The sequence below is a fragment of the Polyodon spathula genome, chromosome 6, assembly GCF_017654505.1.
Source record: "Polyodon spathula isolate WHYD16114869_AA chromosome 6, ASM1765450v1, whole genome shotgun sequence".
Taxonomy (NCBI): Eukaryota; Metazoa; Chordata; class Actinopteri; order Acipenseriformes; family Polyodontidae; genus Polyodon; species Polyodon spathula.
In genome coordinates, this window is record NC_054539.1 from 68,054,027 (window position 1) to 68,072,584 (window position 18,558).

An 18,558-nucleotide genomic window follows, 5' to 3' on the forward strand; every position below is an offset into this window, starting at 1 on the left:
CCAGCATGGCTATTTCCTATTGCTACTAATGATCAGTGCTTGTTTTTTTTTTTTTTTTTTTTTTTTTTTAGGTTGATGCAAAAGCTCCTACTGCTAGCCAGTCTGCAGATCTGCTGCACTGAACTACAACTCAAACCTTAGAGGTTCTATCAAACACCACCATGACAACCAAAGCAGTGCTGCATGCTGTGAGTGATTCACAATGGTGTCAATCAAGTCAATCAGTTACCTTCGACCTCTACATGTAAGATTGACACTATACTTTAATGTTATAAAACTGACACACACCCAAGGTTATGCATACCAACACAGCCTTACTCATGATGAGAATTATTTCTTGATGCGTGAATATATTATTATTATTATTACTATTATTGGGTTCCCTTTCAAGTATGAAATGTAACCATAACCTAACATGTGTTTACCTACTAAATACCCTGGAACCTGAATATTATATACCAAGGCTGCTTGGCCGAGCTTATGACACAGAAATGCCTGCCCCCCCGAGGGTATAAAGGAACTGCGCGCACAGATTTCCGATCATTTTTCCTTTCAAGATCTGACCTGACAGGAGGAGCCTGGTATCAGATAAGTACTTGTAGAATTTTCGCTAATCATTCTAGTTTACATAATTAATGCAATATTTTATTTACGTGGGCAATAATGTAAAAAAAAAATAAAAATAAAAATGATATGTATATTGTGCACTGCAGCCTGTTGTTTGTTACATCCTGCAGTGGCCTTGTGCTGTGCGTGAAGCCAGCAGCTTGAGTTGCTCTTTCCCAGGGATCAAGCAGCATAAGTCAGCTGACTTGTGCTCTCCTCACAGGTTGCTTAGGTCTGGCTGGAGTTAAATTTAAATTCTGATTTTAAGTTACGAGACATTTATTTTCAGAACTGTAATTATGTTATTACTGTTTTCTGTGGAAAAATATTTTTCTCTTGATGTATTTTCTGTGGTTTTTTTTTTGTTGTTGTTTTTTTTTTACAGAAATGGGCCAAGATACATGCTTTAAATTGAAATTGCTTGCAGTCTCATTCCACAGTATCTCGCTGGTGTTTTGGTCACTGCTTTGCATCGCCATTATGAAGGCTGTTAGTACCTCAACAACCAGGCTTCCCTGAGTCTCGTGTGGGTTCTGACTGTATGGTTTTGTCAGTAGCTTGTACAGGTGGGCATCCCTATACAGTGCTAGCTGTGTTAACTGTGAACTGGTGTACTGGTACCGAGGTCACCAACCTGCTCCGTTCCCAACCCGGTATCGTACCTTACCAACCCAGTGCTGTGTCGTACCGACTTGGTGCTAAAGTCACTGAACTGACCTAGTGCCATCCCAGTTCTGACACGCTACCAACGGGTGCTTACATCCCCTGTTCAGTTCTTGACCCGCCCCGTTGCTGTCTATAAGAAGACTGAGGCAGCATCTGTAAATTGTTTACTGTACACTGCATTACTGCTTGCCTAGGTTATCCCTGCGACACATACAAAGCCAATCCTACTTTTAAAGACAAACACAGCAGATGTTCTTCCTGCCTGGGGATAGAGTACGCCAAGGAGGCACTGACTTACCACAGTTTCCGTGAGTTTTGTGCATCTTTCTCTAAGTGAACGCTGGAGAAATGTCTCCTGCGGCTATACAGAGCGTTCTGCAAAAATAGTTTATTCAGGAATCAAAATGCAACCAGTAACAAAGCAAATCAAAGGTGATATATCAGTGATCTCACATACAAGTCTCAGTTGATGGTGTTCTGAGCTGGCATCATTGTAGAAGTTATTTACTTCTGAGCCAAGCTGAGTTTTCATAGCATCAAAGATGTTGGCTTTTTTCTGAGCCAGCATGGCACAGAGTGTCAGTTTCTGAGCTGCCATCAGTGTAGATGTTAGCTTCTGGGCTGAGCTGACCCTACCCGACCTGACCAAAGAAATTACTTCATACAGCACAGATATACAGCTAGTTTACATAATTTCCTTGACCAAAGTTGGTCTTATTTCATTAGCATGAGACAAAGCACATTAAAAGTTACATTTGTGTTTCTTCTTCACTTAACCAATGTAAACAGAAACCCAGATAACAAGAAGTTACATTTAAGAACAAAGATATGAGTTTTGCTCAGTTCTCGCAGGCACCAAGCACTATACCCACACACCACAAGGTCAAGCAACAAGTCTGGTGATTGCAAACTGCTGGTATTGAGGGGCTAATCACATTAGTTTGTTTAATAATTACTTTAAACAATTAATTAATATGAATAATTAATATAGTTAAAAATAATGTGCGTTAATCAACATGAATGAATACTATATGACCATTACCATATTAGATCACCGACTAAACACAGACAATCTATTAGTTATCTGTTAAATAATCTGCATATTCATTCATGTTAATTAAGACCTCATCATAAATAGTTGTCTTACATTGCGCATTATAAGTGTTACATTTATATGTGCTGTAATTACCATTAATTACACTAGTTCCATAAGGGAAAGGTAAGGGAATTATACTCAACGGTTCTTTGAAGAAGACCCCAAAAGTCTTCCGATCAAGTCTTCCATTGTAGTTATGTCTTTGATTTGTTTCTGCAAATCTTCAAACCCAAGTTGGGCTCCTTTATCTTCAAAACCCAAGTAGGGGTTTCACACATGTCCTGTGTGTTTTCTTCTTGAATGCTTTGCCTCAAAGTCAGACACAGTCTCGTTATACTGTGATTACAAACTAGGAACAGAAGCTTGTGTCCTAGCCAGGAATGGTTCTTTTTGACGTGTAGATAAACTGACTCACAGACGTCTCTTCTTCCTATTAGCAAGAGTCCTGAACACAGAGCTTTCGTTGACATTCGTTTATTGCAGGGTACAGAATCTTCTTGCAGTAAGAGGTATAAAGCTTAGCGCTATCTTCTCTTAGGGAGCCATGTTAGACTCAGGAACCAGTTTCAGAAAATAATTCCAAACCAATTCAAAGTTCTTGCTGCAAATTGCCAATTCTTATAGGAATTTTACACAAAAACATATACATGCCCCCACAACTGTCTTCCATTGTTTTGGGACCATGGGTGATCTCACCCTGCATTGGATGGCCCCATGATCTTCTTTATGATTTTCTTTCTGTTGTCTCCAGCTTTTCGTTTCCTTTATAAATTCTGATCGGATGCTCAGAGAATTTTAAGAGTTTATTAACCCTGCATTGATTCAGAGCTTATATTAAACACAGGAAAATCACACAATGTTTACAGACAGTTTCAATAATTTCTTTACCATTTAAATGGGAAGAATATTGTATAATGAAGAGGAACAAAGGCTTATGAAACAATAAGAGCGTGTACCATTTAACTGGAACAATGTGTACACTGCCCCATACAAGGTGCTTGGTTATCAGAAAAAAAGCCTACATGTTTCAATAGTGTGTTATTATATGTTCTGTGACACTTACCTAAAGTTACAGCATGTCACTTTTAACAAAAATAAATGGTTTTAGAACCAGTTTCAATTGGTTTGATAATGGTTTGTATGTAGGCCCCTCCAAGGTCACAGCTGCACTTGTTGAGTTACGAAAAGCCAGTTACTACCTACAAGGCCAGGGCAACACATAGGCAAGAGTTTCAAAATCTTTACAGTCCTTTACACCTGCACGGTGCTCTTCCTCATCACCCTTTGGTAAAGAGGTGATTGCATCCTCACCCCATGCAAAGGGAGATCGGACGACATACCCGGGAAAGTAACTCATGCAAGAAGCCGTCTTCAGTCTTCCCCATCCTCCTCTGCCTCTCCTCTTCCCCAGAGGAAGAGGAATACGAGTCGCTGTTCCAAGCGACTCAGAGCAAATGGAGAAGCTCTGGGCAGCTCTTTTCCACCAAGCAACGGTGCTAACAGAATTGCTGTGTGAAAGTTTGCCATTACCTGCCCTTCCTGTCCCCTTTGGGTCCCAGTGGGCTACGAGCACAGACTGGCAGCAGAATGACATGCTGTCCATCACCGCCTCTGAGAAGGAGGGTGAACAGGAGCTGGCATTCTCGTTTTGAGCACGTGGAGTCAGACAGCACATCCCCCCCTAGTGCACACAGATTTTATTTTTCAGATTGTCATCATGGAGTGCATGATGCAGAGAAGCTGGACTTGGGCCAATTTCCACTGGTGGAGGCTTCAATTGCTGCCTCATTTAGTGTTCCTGTCCAAGGCTAGGCAATTATGATAGTATTCTGGTAGCCTACCAGTCTTATTTGCTTAGGTCCTTTTCTGTCAGTCACAGAGTCTCACCACAACAGCTGGATGAGCTGCGTCTATTTTATAAGAACCTGCTCCATGTGTCAAGGCTCAACGGGCAGGCTGTAGGCAGAAACCAGGCTGCACTAATAACTGCACATAGGCAGATCTGGTTTTCCCAGGCAAGCCTGCCTGACAGGGACAAAGCACCGCTGTTTGATGCCCCTATTTCACCAGGGCATACGTTTTTGTCCTGCGGTGGACGAGATTCTGCACTGCTCTCGCCATGCCCGGGAATCCACAAAGGAGCTGATTTGCTTGCTTCCCAAACCAGTGGCAAACTGGTGCCCAAGGCCACAGCAGCACAGTTGTTTAGAACCGGCCCACCTTCTGTCTAGGAGTGTGCTTGGACTCCAGGTCCATGCTGTCCACTCTGTCTGGCTGCAAACTGCTGAGAATAGCAGCCTGTTTGGAAAACTTTCAGCTCAACAGAGCACTCATGGTAGTGACATTTCAAAAACTTGTAGGCTTGATGGCAGCAGCTTGCCAGACCCCTCCATAAAGGCACTCTCTTTGTGGAAACAGCTGACCCATCTACGCCTAGGCGTAGTGCTGGGCAGCTTCACCAGAAGGGAGGTCGTCTCCACTGACAGGTCCAGTCTCGGCTGGGGTGCTGTGTGAAATGGCAGGGGTGCGCAAGATGTATGGTACCCCCATTGGCAGGGTCTCCATATAAATGTTTTGGCACTGCATTTTTTGCAGGAGGTTCAAAGAAGACATGTGCCTGTTCGTACAGACAACACAACAGTGGCAGCTTACATCAACTACCAGGGCAGCCTGAGGTCATCCAGTCTCCATCGCGTGGTCCACAAGCTTTTGCTCTGGGCAAAAGAGAACATCCTCTCACTGTGGGCAGTACACCTGCCCGTGGTGACAAACTGGAAGGAATACTTCCTCTCAAGGAGAGTTCCCATCATCTCAGAATGGAGGCTTCAGCTCAAGGTGGTGAGCCTCATTTGCAAGCGGTTCAGTAGAGCAGAGATAGACCTCTTTGCCTCCCAGAAATCAACCTACTCTCCCCTAGGAGATGGGGACACACTGACTGTAGATGCCTTGGCATACCAGTGGCCGATGCATCAGTTATATGCCTTCCCACCACTCGCCCTGCTACTGCTGTGTCTGGAGAAAATCAGGCAGGACCTGGCCAAGGTGCTCCCAGTAGCCCCTTATTGACCCAGTATACCCTGATGCAGCGACGGAGACTGCCCAAGCACCGTGACCTGCTCTGTCAGGCACGGAGGACCTTATAGCATCCTGACCCATCGAGCCTGCAGCTTTGGTTCTGGCCCCTGCACGGTTGCATTTGAGCCGTCTGAGTCTGTCCAATACGGTTATTGACACCCTACAAAATACCAGAGCAGCGCCCACATGTTCCCAGTACAGATACAAGTGGGGCATCTTTCAGACATGGTGTCTGTCTCATGGGTTCAACCACACAACTTGTCCTATGGCAGTTATACTGCAATTTTTGCAGGGCCAGTTTGCTGAGGGGAAATCATCAATTTCAGCTTGCCTTCTGAAAATTGACTTGGTCTCCCCAGGAGCTCACTTCCAGATGGGACAATTTTTTCAAGGAGCTCGGCAGCTTCAGCCGCCTATGAAGGATATTGTTCCTCACTGGAGACTTAACGTGGTGCTTAATGAACTCATGAAGCCTCCATTTGAGCCCTTACATTCAGCTGAGATGAAATCTTAATCACTCTCGACCCTTACAACACAGGCGTAGAAGGGAGCTTCTCTCTCCATTTTTTAGCTCTAGCTACTTACTGGGTATTGGGGGTTCCTAATGGTAACACACAAAGTAGCCTCTCCGCTTAGCCTTGTAGCATTCCAGTCATTCTGCAATATTGCCCTTGCGACGGCTTGGGTATATTCACCCATGAGATAATGGTTACATTTAATACTTGAAAGGGAAAGTTAGGTTATTATCATTAACATTTAAGGTCGCTGCTTTAATGATTACAGAAGGCTTGAAGGAAAAATGATGCCAAAGTCTGTGTGTGATACGGCTGCATCACAGGCTCGGCCGAGCACCTTTGGTATATAATAATCAGGTTTCCTGGTCTTTAGGAGGTAAACACCCATTAGGTAATGGTTACATTTCTATTTCGGGGAACCAGGGTTATGATAATAACTTAACATTTTTGGGCAATTAAAGTGTGTACCACACAAACTGTGAATCTCAGTTTTGCAGAATGTAATTATCTATGTACACTTATCCAATGTAATTACGCTGTATCATGCCTTTATTTAGTGCGTTTGAAAAGGTAAAGTTATTTTTTTCTTTTATAAAGGCCTCTGCCATGTTTTGAGACTAGAGTTACTAAATTAGTCCTATTATACTGGAGATTGTCATTTTGATGTGATTACATTCTTGGCAGCACAGCAGTTTTGAGTTCACGTTTCATGAAAGCTCAATTTTAATTTCAACATTAGGCATATTTAATCAGCTCAGAATTGGGAATTGCAAACGCCAAAGGTCCCAAAGCTTGCATAACAGACAATTAACTATTAATATGTTTTGCATTTTTAATTGACCGCTTATATGGAACAATTAAAACTGCATTGTTTTCGAACATTGAATGTTACTTGGCCTTGCTGTGTCCATTGTAGTGAAGAAATATCCTTGAGAAATTAGACAATAAAGGTGACTGTTAGAAGTACATTAATATTTCATGGCACTATAGTTTTTTTTTTTTTTAGGGTCAAGGACTGAGTTATGCATTAGAGGGCATGGCTGCAGAAAATGCAGATAGGGAAAAGCAAGGCGGCAATCCTTTCTATAAATCTGTCCTAGCTGATCCCTATGTGGATAAAGTAAGTAGGAGAAGTGACTCTAAATAGACATATCATCAGGGGTGGAAAATGTCATAGTTCTGCAAGGGTATATCATATTTGATCTCTCAAGCAGAGACTACCAATTCTCCTGAAAGACACACATCAAAAGTTTAACTGCAACTAAGCTTTCTCATTAGTTTTATTACAAAGCTTAATAGGATCACCTGAATAGTTATATAAAGTTTTCAAGGCCACAACAGTCACTTCTTTGGATGAAAAGTGGAAAATGATATGCCTCCTACCATCACAACCCACTCAAACTTTGCTGAGGTATTGCTAAGAACAGGAAAGCAAATTTATTTTAAATATCTTGAGGGAGCTATCTGATATGTTCTGATATCTCGAGGGAGCTATCCTAGACTGTGCAAAGAACGTTATGAAAAGTATTAGCTGGTCTTTCCGAGAGACAGCTGTAGCTCCTAACTTTGCCATCACTATTTTATCTTCTATAGTGAAATATGTTAAAGAACAAATCAAAGAACTGTAACACCAGGGATTGAACATGTAAACTAGTATAGGTCAAAACAAAAATGTTTTATTCTGCAGAAATCAATGGGAGATAAAACAAACAAAAAAAAAAGAAATGGATGCAATGTGATCATATCATTTAGAACAAGTTAATAATCTCGAAGCCAAACACAGTTGGAATAATCAAGTCTGGGAGATCAAATAAATAGCACACACACACACACAGTTGTATTCTACAATTTTTCTTTTTTGCAGCATAGTGAAGGAAGCCCAACTAGTCACATCTTACAATGATGTTGTCAGAAGGTGCTTTTGCCGCTGGAATATAACTTTAATTAATTCCTCAACATGTTCTTTTAGTAGGTACGCTGGGGTTAACCTTTCTGTACAGTGGAGAATGTTAAAATGAGTTTTTATTTCAAAGCTATTTGTGAAGAAAATATATTGATCTCATCTTGCAGTGATACAATTCTGTGTCTCCACATTATACTTCAAGGGCTCACATGAGGGAACGCAGTAGAAATTGAAAACATGAATCATAGCAAAAGCAACAATTTATTACTCTAAAGACGACAAAGCATGGGAAGTTTGAGTTCTTGTAAAGGAAATAAAGGGTAAACATATTTAGCATTCTTGATAAATACAGTATATAGTGTATCACTCAACATATTCTTAAAAAGAAACCATTCTGTTACTATTTTATTAAATAATTTCTTAATTTCACACACACACACACACACACACACATATATACACACATATATACACAGTGCACACCCTTTATAACGGTATAGTGGAGAGACCGTTCTATTTGTGTTAGGCCTTATAACAAGTGTAAAAGGGCTACTGTAATGGCAGTATAGAACAAATGGGAGCCACGACCTTACTGTGTTATAACTGATTCCACACTATAACAAAACGCGTTATAACAGGTGAGCACTATATATATATATATATATATATATATATATATATATATATATATATATATATATATATATATATATATATATATATATATTAGGGACGCACCGAATCCAGTATCCGGTCCGAATACCTACTTGTTGAGCAAGGTTCGGATTTGGTGAACCGAATTCGAATCCTATACTGTATTTGCCCAGACAGACATCCATTTTAATACATCCCTCCAATGTATGCAGTTCTTCTTTAAATAAAAGACACGAATCAGATACTGAAGGTAAGTTTAGTATTTAATAACAAAAACTCTTTGGGGTCAGGTGACAGGTTGAAATGTCATTAAAGAAAATAGTGGGTTATGGCAAATATGCAGCTGTCCTTTCTTGTAAAGGTAAACGGTTCTGTTTTTTAATGCTTCTGCTATGGCAGGAGAGGGCTAGCGGTAAACTGTATTAGTTTCAAACGGAAATCTTATGCAGGGATATATTCCATTCGGCAGTGCTTAATTTGTAAATAAAGAGGTGCCGTGGCACAAGCAATGACAATAATACAGTCCCAAGAAACCGTACATTCAAAATCATAGCATGGTTATTTGAAAGAGTATTGCACGTGTTAGTGTTAGATGTTTGCAATCACGTATTCTACATCATACACAAGGTAGTAGTACGTGCAGAAAATAAATAAATAAATAAAGGCAACCGCAGGACAAATAATGAAACAAATTTTAAAAGCCTGCATACGTGTTTTGTTATAGTTTTGCATTTAAATGGTTTAAAAAACGAACAAATTAAAAGGCATTCAGGTGACTCCAGAAGGATGACACTGATTCAGAAAAAAAATACGCACCCGAACACAAACATTGGTTTGACCCATGGTCTGGACTCAGCTATGTGTATTAAACAGAAGCCGCTGGTAGATTACAAAAACGATTAGTTAAACTTAAACTTACACTTAGTATGTTTTTATTATCCATTAATTAAATTATATTAATTACAATTAGGCTCTCGATATAATTAAATAATAGGTATTAATAATAGATATTAATGTTAATCCGCTCTCTGTTGTCTAATATATATATATATATTATATATATATAGATATCTATAATTAATATATATATATATATATATATATATATATATATATATATATATTAAAACAAATTATATTAATATATATAGCAGGCTAGTGAAGTAGGCTAAATTGTTGTTGTTTGTTGAAATTAGTCCGCTTTAATGCTTTGTTGTGTACTACTCATTTAATCAAACCAAGTAGTGTAAGAAGTTGCTTGTATCGTTCATAAAGTTTTTCAAATCAAGTAAGCTTATTTGTATATAACAAAACGACAATGGAGTTGCAGCCAGTGTCATCTTACTTAAAGGCATTCAAGCTGAAATCGTATATTTAAGTGGGCTACAATCGTGGCAGCGGACTGTCTGTCTTTAGCGCGCACGCAAAAACTTGCAGACTTGACACAACTGTGTTGAGAATTTAAAAAGAAAGCATTAGATGATATTTAACTCTAGATAGCGGGAATGTGACGGCACGCCCAGAGGTTTCCATTGAGTAATAAAAATACTGTTAACTAAAAGGCTCAAAACTATAGATTGCGCGCGTCCCTTGTTGGTAGCGGCCAGTCTGTTTTCAACGGTTTCTTTGACAGAGTCTGTAGATTCGGTATTCGGTTCGGCATTCGGTCGAATCTTTTGAGATGGATTCAATATTCGATAATTAATGTGTGTATGTATTAGGGTTGTCCATCGCAGTTAACTTTTTGGGGAATTTTTTTTTTTTTTTTTGACGCATGTTGAGGTCACTCCAGTCTTTTCCCTCTTAAATACAGTAATTTCCTGCTCCACCATTTTAGGGCATGCCAGAATTGAATGAGTGTAGTCATCGTTTGAATATAAAATTAGTCACAGAACTGTATTATAAAGTAAAGCACTCAAAATGAAGGAATCTTTTTTTAAAAACTTTATGACGGTATGTTGGATAGAAAGAGGGTCGGTTACTTGTATCTACTGTCAAAGTGAGTTCCAGTATCACAGAAGTGCATCTAGTCTGCTGTACCACTATGGCAAGCCAAATGATCATTTAGAGATATCGCAAATTGCATTTTAACCCTTTACACTCCAAGCAATTTTCACCTATTTTTGCCAAATTGCCTTTCCCTGGTAAAAAAACATATTTCTGAATATCCTAGAAGCATGTTATTTGTAATCAAAATTTAAAGCACAAATTTATATTTCATTTTATGTTGGAATCTGGAATAAAATTCTCAGATGTGAAAATGTGAAGAAAAAAACGCATTTACAAAAATTATCAGTTTTTTGTAAAATAAACCATGAAAACATGTATATCTAATTTTTTGAGAAGTTTATATGATAGTCCTATATGTTGGGAAGTTCCACACAAAATTTCAGCCCAATAGCACCAAAAATGACCAGAATACCAGAATGCGAACATTGTTTGCAATTTCTGATTTTTATTGCCAAAGGTGTTTTTTTTTTATTTTTGGTTTTTTTTTTTTTGATGGCGCAGGGCTCTAAAATCCTTGCTTGGCCGAGTATCACATTGAATTTGGTCTTGAATTGAAGCCTAGCTCCTCTTCTTTCAAACAAACAAATGAATCATCGCTCACAGACGTTCCTGGTTGGAGCTACAAAGCAAAAGGTAAGTGGCCCGCCGGCGGGCAAAATCCCATATACCGGAGTTTAAAGGGTTAAGATATTGTGAAATATTTAAGATATCTCTAAATCACTGAGATATCTCAAACTGAATTATTATCTTTAATTATGCAGTTTTTAAAATATCTAAAATTCATTTTAAGATGTCTGTAAATCAGTTACAGCTATCTAACAATGAATAAGACATCTCAACTGGATTTACAGATATCTTTAAATGCTATGAAAACCATGTGGATTTTGCAAGCATGGTACGCCAAACTGTCATTTAGAAATATCTTAAATTTAGGGTTTTAAAGAGATTTCTAAATGACTTCCTGTTAATAATGAAATACATAATATTTGCAAGAAACGTTCCTTACATGTTGGTGGATGTTCGTGTTGCTGTGCTATATTTATGTTCGTGAGTTCTTGTTTATACCTTTCGTTTGTACTTGTGGCTTAAGTTTTGTCAATGTATTTTGTTTTGTCCACTGTGTCTTGTTTATGTGCGATAGCACTTCACTGCAGCTTTCTGGTGTTTTAGTCTCCTGGTAGAAAAAGCCTTGCCAGTGATCCTACCCTGTCACAGCGATTTCAACCAGTCTTTTCTTAAATGTCCATTAGAGTTTATATTAGCCAATTCTATCTTTTGAAATAAAACTATGTAAGACAGATATACATCACATGAGATTTCCAACTCAGTTTTCTGATAAGAAGCCCATCTCGTCAATGTTGAAATTTACATTTATATTCGTGGCAGCCTGTACAGTCTGTATTATATTTTGCAGTTACACAGCGCTTCCTCCATTTTCACCTGACGAAAATGCAGCCAAAACAAAGCAAATGAGACAAGCTAGGGTAATCATTAAACAGTTCTAGATACTGTGATGTATTGTATTTTATTTTATAATTTGTCTGTTGCTTTTGTGCATTTTCATTTGCAAATGAACTGTGACATTAGGGCCTTATCGAGCACTATATTGTGCAATTTTGAATACTGACTTGGGATGCTGTTTAACTCTGGAAACTGTTTTTTTTTATATCTTTTGGTTTTGCTAAATTGCATTGCTTTTTACATTTTACACCGTTACAATAGGTACCAGATTTAAACGTAATATTTTTAGAATCATGTCATTCTGAATTAAAACCTGTTAAAAATATAGTACTGTACCAACAAAACTAATACAGTACATCTAAATGGAAGATTACTTATTTTAAAACACAGTCCTTTCAGATATGATACTGTCCATTTTGCAGGGAGTACAAAAAAGATAGGAATGGTCAAAAATGAAATAATCAGATATGCATTACACGCGTTTTACCGTCACTGAAGTCAACATTTTATAGGGTGGGATATGTGAGTGCTGACTGTATGTGTGCGTGTATGTCTAATTATATATATGCAGCTATATATATATATAGCTGCATGATGATTATAATGTCAAATATGATCATTACACTACCTTAAAACTGAAAATCCATGTATGTATGTTTTTCTAGTTTTATGCACTTCAGTCTTTCTTAGCTGTCCTTTTTCTGTTTGTATGACACTTTCTTTCTCTCTATCTTGTTCTTTTTAGATTTGTCTACTTTAGGGATGTAATTGTTTTGCACCTCTAGTACTACATTTTTGAAGAACAACCATCCTTCTTCTGTGGGTGTTTTCTCTATTTTACTCCAATCTACTTCTGTTAGTCTCTGTTTCATACCTTCATAGTTTGCTTTTCTAAAATTGTAAACCTTAGCTTTAGTCATTACTTTTGGGGTTTTAAAAAACACTTCAAATGAGACCATGTTGTGGTCTGAGTTTGCCAGTGGTTCTCTGACCTCTATTTTAGTCATTCTATCTTCGTTATTTGAAAAGACTAAATCAAGGCATGCCTCCCCTCTAGTGGGTGCCTTGACAAATTGTGTTAGGAAGCAGTCATTTGTCATTTCCACCATTTCTATTTCATCCTTCGTGCTACCCACCGGGTTTTCCCATTTTATTTGGGGGAAGTTGAAATCCCCCATTAGTATGGCTTCTCCTTTGCTACACGCATTTCTAATGTCATTGTATAACAGATTATTTTGCTCACCGTCTGAATCTGGCGGTCTATAGCATGCTCCTATTATTATGCCCTTTGAATTTTTGTCTGTTATTCTGACCCATATTGATTCGGTTTTATTTTCTTTGTCCAGGTTTAACACCTGGGCTTCAAGACTGTTTCTTATGTATAGTGCTACTCTTCCTCCTCTTCTGTCCTGCCTGTCCTTCCTATACAGTGTATACCCACAAATATTATATTCATCCCCATCACTCTCAGACAACCACGTTTCTGTAACACCTATCACACCATAGTTACCTGTTAGTGCAGTAGCTTCAAGTTCTAGAATTTTGTTTCTGATACTTCTAGCATTTAGATAAATACATTTAATGGTTGTCTTACCTGAGTTGTTTTTCTTGTTTTGATGCGGTCTCCCTTCTGTTTTTTTTTTTGATTTCTCCCCCCTTCCTTTCTAGTTTAAATGCTTCTGAACCTGCTCGAGGATCTTTTCTCCAAGTAGACTGGTTCCCTTGTTATTTAAGTGCAGTCCATCCCGTCTATACAGATAGTCCTCGTTGTAGAATGTGGTCCAATGATCAAGATAGGTGAAGCCTTCCCGTGTGCACCACGTCTTCAGCCATGCGTTTTGATTAATTATTTCCAGCTGTCCATATGGTCCTTTGCAAGGTGCCGGTAGTATACCAGAAAATACCACAGTTTTGGTTTTCTCTTTTAATTTCCTTCCTAGCTCTCTGAATTTGTTTTGCAGGGATTTTGGTCTGTCTCTTCCAATGTTGTTTGTACCGATGTGGACGACTACTACCGGGTCGTCTCCTGTTCGTTCTAGGAGCCTGTCCACGTTCTCAGTGATGTGCTTGACCGAGGCTCCCGGAAGGCAGCACACTGTTGTAGTAAGGGGGTCCAAACTGTGAATTGAACTTGCTGTGTTTCTCAATATGGAGTCCCCAACAATCATGACCTCCCTTCTTTTTGCTGTCTGGTCACCACTGTCAGTGGGGTCCTGGATGTTGTTCCTTTCTTTCTCTTGTTGTTGGTTCTGCTCATCAAAATTCTGAAGTGACTCAAATTTGTTGGTTGTTTTGATTTCTGGTGGTTGTGTTTGATGAAGTTTCTTTTTTTCCCTGCTTCTGCCTACCTGAACCCAGCTGTTCTGACCTTCTATCTCCTTGGTGGCTTTCAGTCTGTTAGGGGTGATGCAGACTTCCATGAATTGTGGGTGTGCCAGTTCCTCAAGATCCTGTTGCTGTCTCACTTCTTCCAGCTCCATTTCTAGCATACTTACTAGTTTATGCAAATCCTGGATCGCGCGGCACTTTACGCACACTTGGTTTAGCTCCGCTGGGTTTTCTCGGATTTCCCACATCAAGCAGGTATCACAGATTACTGGCTTGAAGACCATGTTGAGGGTTTTTTTTTAAGTTTAGTTTCTTCTGCAGCTGTCAGCCTGCTTTCAAACTGCTTCTAAACTGCTCTGTACTTTTCCACGCCTGTACTTCTCCCACTCGCTGTCACTGGGAAGACTGCCTCGTTTAACTGCGTTGTTCTGCTGTGCTGTTGGCTCCTCCCCTCGCCCGTGTCTCAGAACGGCGCTGAATTTGAATCAGCTGCTCCGAGTTTCAGCTTGTTTGTTATCAGAAAAACACACGCGGCTGTTTGACTTTGAGCTGCTGCTGTGTTTCCCCAATGTCCTCTGTTTTCTGATTAAAGCAATTCAAGATGCAATTTCTCCTTACTGCTTCTAAACTGCTCTATACTTTTCCACGCCTGTACTTCTCCCACTCGCTGTCGCTTCCACTTGCTGTCGCTGGGAAGACTGTCTCGTTTAACTGTGTTGTTCTTTTTAACTGCGTTGTTCCTAAAGTAGACAAATCTAAATGTAAAACTAAATTGCCAAAATGATTTAATAGATCAATTAAAAAAAATATTCAGCGAAAAAAGGCACTTTACAGAGCATTAAAAAAGGACCAAAAAGAAAGTACGCAGAAAGAGTACACGGAACTGCAAACGCAAGTCAAAAAGGAAGTTAGAAAGGCCAAGAGAGAAATAGAAATGAACATTGCTAAGGGAGCTAAAACCAATTCCAAAATGTTTTTCCAATATTACAACAGCAAGCGAACATTCAAAGAGGAGATTAAATGTTTAAGAGATACAAATGGCAAAATCGTAGATGAAGAAAAAATAGCAAATATATTAAATGATTACTTTTCACAAGTTTTTACAAAGGAAGATACTGGCAACATGCCCCACATGTCATCCAGTTCCTATCCAGTTTTAAATAACTTTAGCATAACTGAGGCAGAAGTGTTAAAGGGACTTTTACAAGTAATTTACAAACCGCTAACCAAGATCATGCAGCAGTCTCTTGACACAGGGGTGGTACTGACAGACTGAAAAATTGCAAACGTAATACTGATCCACAAAAAGGGAAACAAAACTGAACCAGGTAACTACAGACCAGTAAGCCTGACTTCTATTATATGTAAACTTATGGAAACTATAATAAGATCCAAAATGGAAAATTACCTATATGGTAACAGGGTCCTGGGAGACAGTCAACATGGTTTTAGGAAAGGGAGATCGTGTCTAACTAACTTGCTTGATTTTTTTGAGGATGCAACATCGATAATGGATAATTGCAAAGCATATGACATGGTTTATTTAGATTTCCAGAAAGCTTTTGACAAAGTCCTGCACAAAAGATTAATTCTCAAACTGAACGCAGTTGGGATTCAAGGAAACACATGTACATGGATTAGGGAGTGGTTAACATGTAGAAAACAGAAAGTACTTATTAGAGGAAAAACCTCAGAATGGAGTGTGGTAACCAGTGGTGTACCACAGGGATCAGTATTAGGTCCTCTGCTATTCCTAATCAACATTAATGATTTAGATTCTGGTATAGTAAGCAAACTTGTTAAATTTGCAGACGACACAAAAGTAGGAGGAGTGGCAAACACTGTTGCAGCAGCAAAGGTCATTCAAAATGATCTAGACAAGATTCAGAACTGGGCAGACACATGGCAAATGACATTTAATAGAGAAAAGTGTAAGGTACTGCATGCAGGAAATAAAAATGTACATTATAAATATCATATGGGAGATACTGAAATTGGAGAAGGAATCTATGAAAAAGACCTAGGAGTTTTTGTTGACTCAGAAATGTCTTCATCTAGACAATGTGGGGAAGCTATAAAAAAGGCTAACAAGATGCTCGGATACATTGTGAAAAGTGTTGAATTTAAATCAAGGGAAGTAATGTTAAAACTGTACGATGCACTAGTAAGACCTCTTCTTGAATATTGTGTGCAGTTCTGGTCATCTCGCTATAAAAAAGATATTGCTGCTCTAGAAAGAGTGCAAAGAAGAGTGACCAGAATTATTCCGGGCTTAAAAGGCATGTCATATGCAGACAGGCTAAAAGAATTGAATCTGTTCAGTCTTGAACAAAGAAGACTATGTGGCGACCTAATTCAAGCATTCAAAATTCTAAAAGGTATTGACAGTGTCGACCCAAGGGACTTTTTCAGCCTGAAAAAAGAAACAAGGACCAGGGGTCACAAATGGAGATTAGACAAAGGGGCATTCAGAACAGAAAATAGGAGGCACTTTTTTACACAGAGAATTGTGAGGGTCTGGAATCAACTCCCCAGTTATGTTGTTGAAGCTGACACCCTGGGATCCTTCAAGAAGCTGCTTGATGAGATTTTGGGATCAATAAGCTACTAACAACCAAACGAGCAAGATGGGCCGAATGGCCTCCTCTCGTTTGTAAACTTTCTTATGTTCTTATGTTCTTATTAATCTGTTTCCCTTTTTAGTTTTCCCCTTTAAACTTGATCCCCATTAAATTGGGTATACTTGAAGACATTTTCCACAGAGAAAGAATAGCAACTATGTTTTATTCATGTTTAAATACAAATAAGAGAGAATGCTCAACCAAAGCTGAAACAGATGTTAAGGTGCCTGTATGATAGCTCCAAGGACAAAGTGCAAGGGGTTAATACATCTTCCAAATTGTGAATCTTTCTTTGTTCCAGCATATACTTGCATGCATAACTTGCCACAGTGAGTTCTGTACAGTCTAAAATAGTCATCTCTATTTATAATGTTTAATATATGGAATAATCAAGTAGCACCTCCGAGTTACTGAGGGAATATTTGCATGTGACCAGCATAGTAATCACAAGACGCAGAACAAGTAAAAATCTGGATAAAAAGAGGACAGTATGTCTGAATGTTTTTATAGCATTTGTTCAATTACTCTACATGTCTCTATGTATTTTTGTTCTGCCAACAATAAGGCTCACTACATCGCAAATTTGTTCACATGTAATGTTGTCCTCGTGTTACAGATATATATTTTTTTGTATTGAAAAATCCTAAACACTTTACTTTTGAGTGTGAAATGCATAGCATATTATGGACTTATGGATTTTCCATAAACATTTCCATAAAAGCATGACTTACACTACATAAAGAAGTAAAAGAAGGGGTCAAGTATGCGAGAATCTGACTGTTACGTCTATTAACTTGAAACGAGTCTGTCAAAAATGATATGGGTTAGAAGATGCTGTTAGAAGTATATGGATAGCAAACCAGAGACTGAAGTGTTGGAGCACTAGGCCACTTCTCCCACAAGACATACTGTGACGGTTCTGTGGTGTTCTATAATAAAGCACCATTAATCAGTGTAGAGCTAGATGTCATTGATATGAATACTGCAAGATTTTGCTGAAGGGTTTTGTCATCAGCATGGTTCACGAGAGATGAAAATGTTATGTAGAAATGTTATTAATTCTTGTTTTTACAATAATGAAGGAACACATGCACACAGTGCATATATAAATACATACATAAGCAGGTTAGAAAGTTAGTAAATAAAAAAAAGTGATTTTGCTACCTTGGATTTGGAAATGTTAATGAAAAATTGTACTGAAAATTGGAGTACTGGAGTTTTTTTATTTTTTTTTAAATGGTTTCTGGTAAATTTAGTTTAATGGTGTGTTTTTTTTTTCTGATAAACATTTAATGTTCCTCCTTGTAACAGGGATGATATGGAGGGTTGTATTCTTTGCTATGCAGAGAGAGTGACTCAGAAGGTTGGGATTGACACGCCCTGCAGGCACACAGGATTTATTTACATACAGAGAAAACAGGAACCTCACGTGATGGTACCGACTAAGGTAGCTTGTGTGGGATATATATCCCAGCGTACAAAAACTATAAACAAGAAGGTGCTGCGAACATGAGGAGCGCTACTCCGCTAACAAGTGGAGGTCTTGCTTATACACCTGTCTGCTATACTGGGCGGGATCTACTATCCCGAAACTAACTTCCTGTCCCTCGGGCAGTTCACCCA

The 18,558-nt window shown here is 38.7% G+C and overlaps 1 pseudogene; it reads left to right on the forward strand.

The window, feature by feature from the left end:
• The window catches only part of LOC121317738, a 213,010-nt pseudogene that overhangs the window by 96,678 nt on the left and 97,774 nt on the right, over window positions 1–18,558 (forward strand).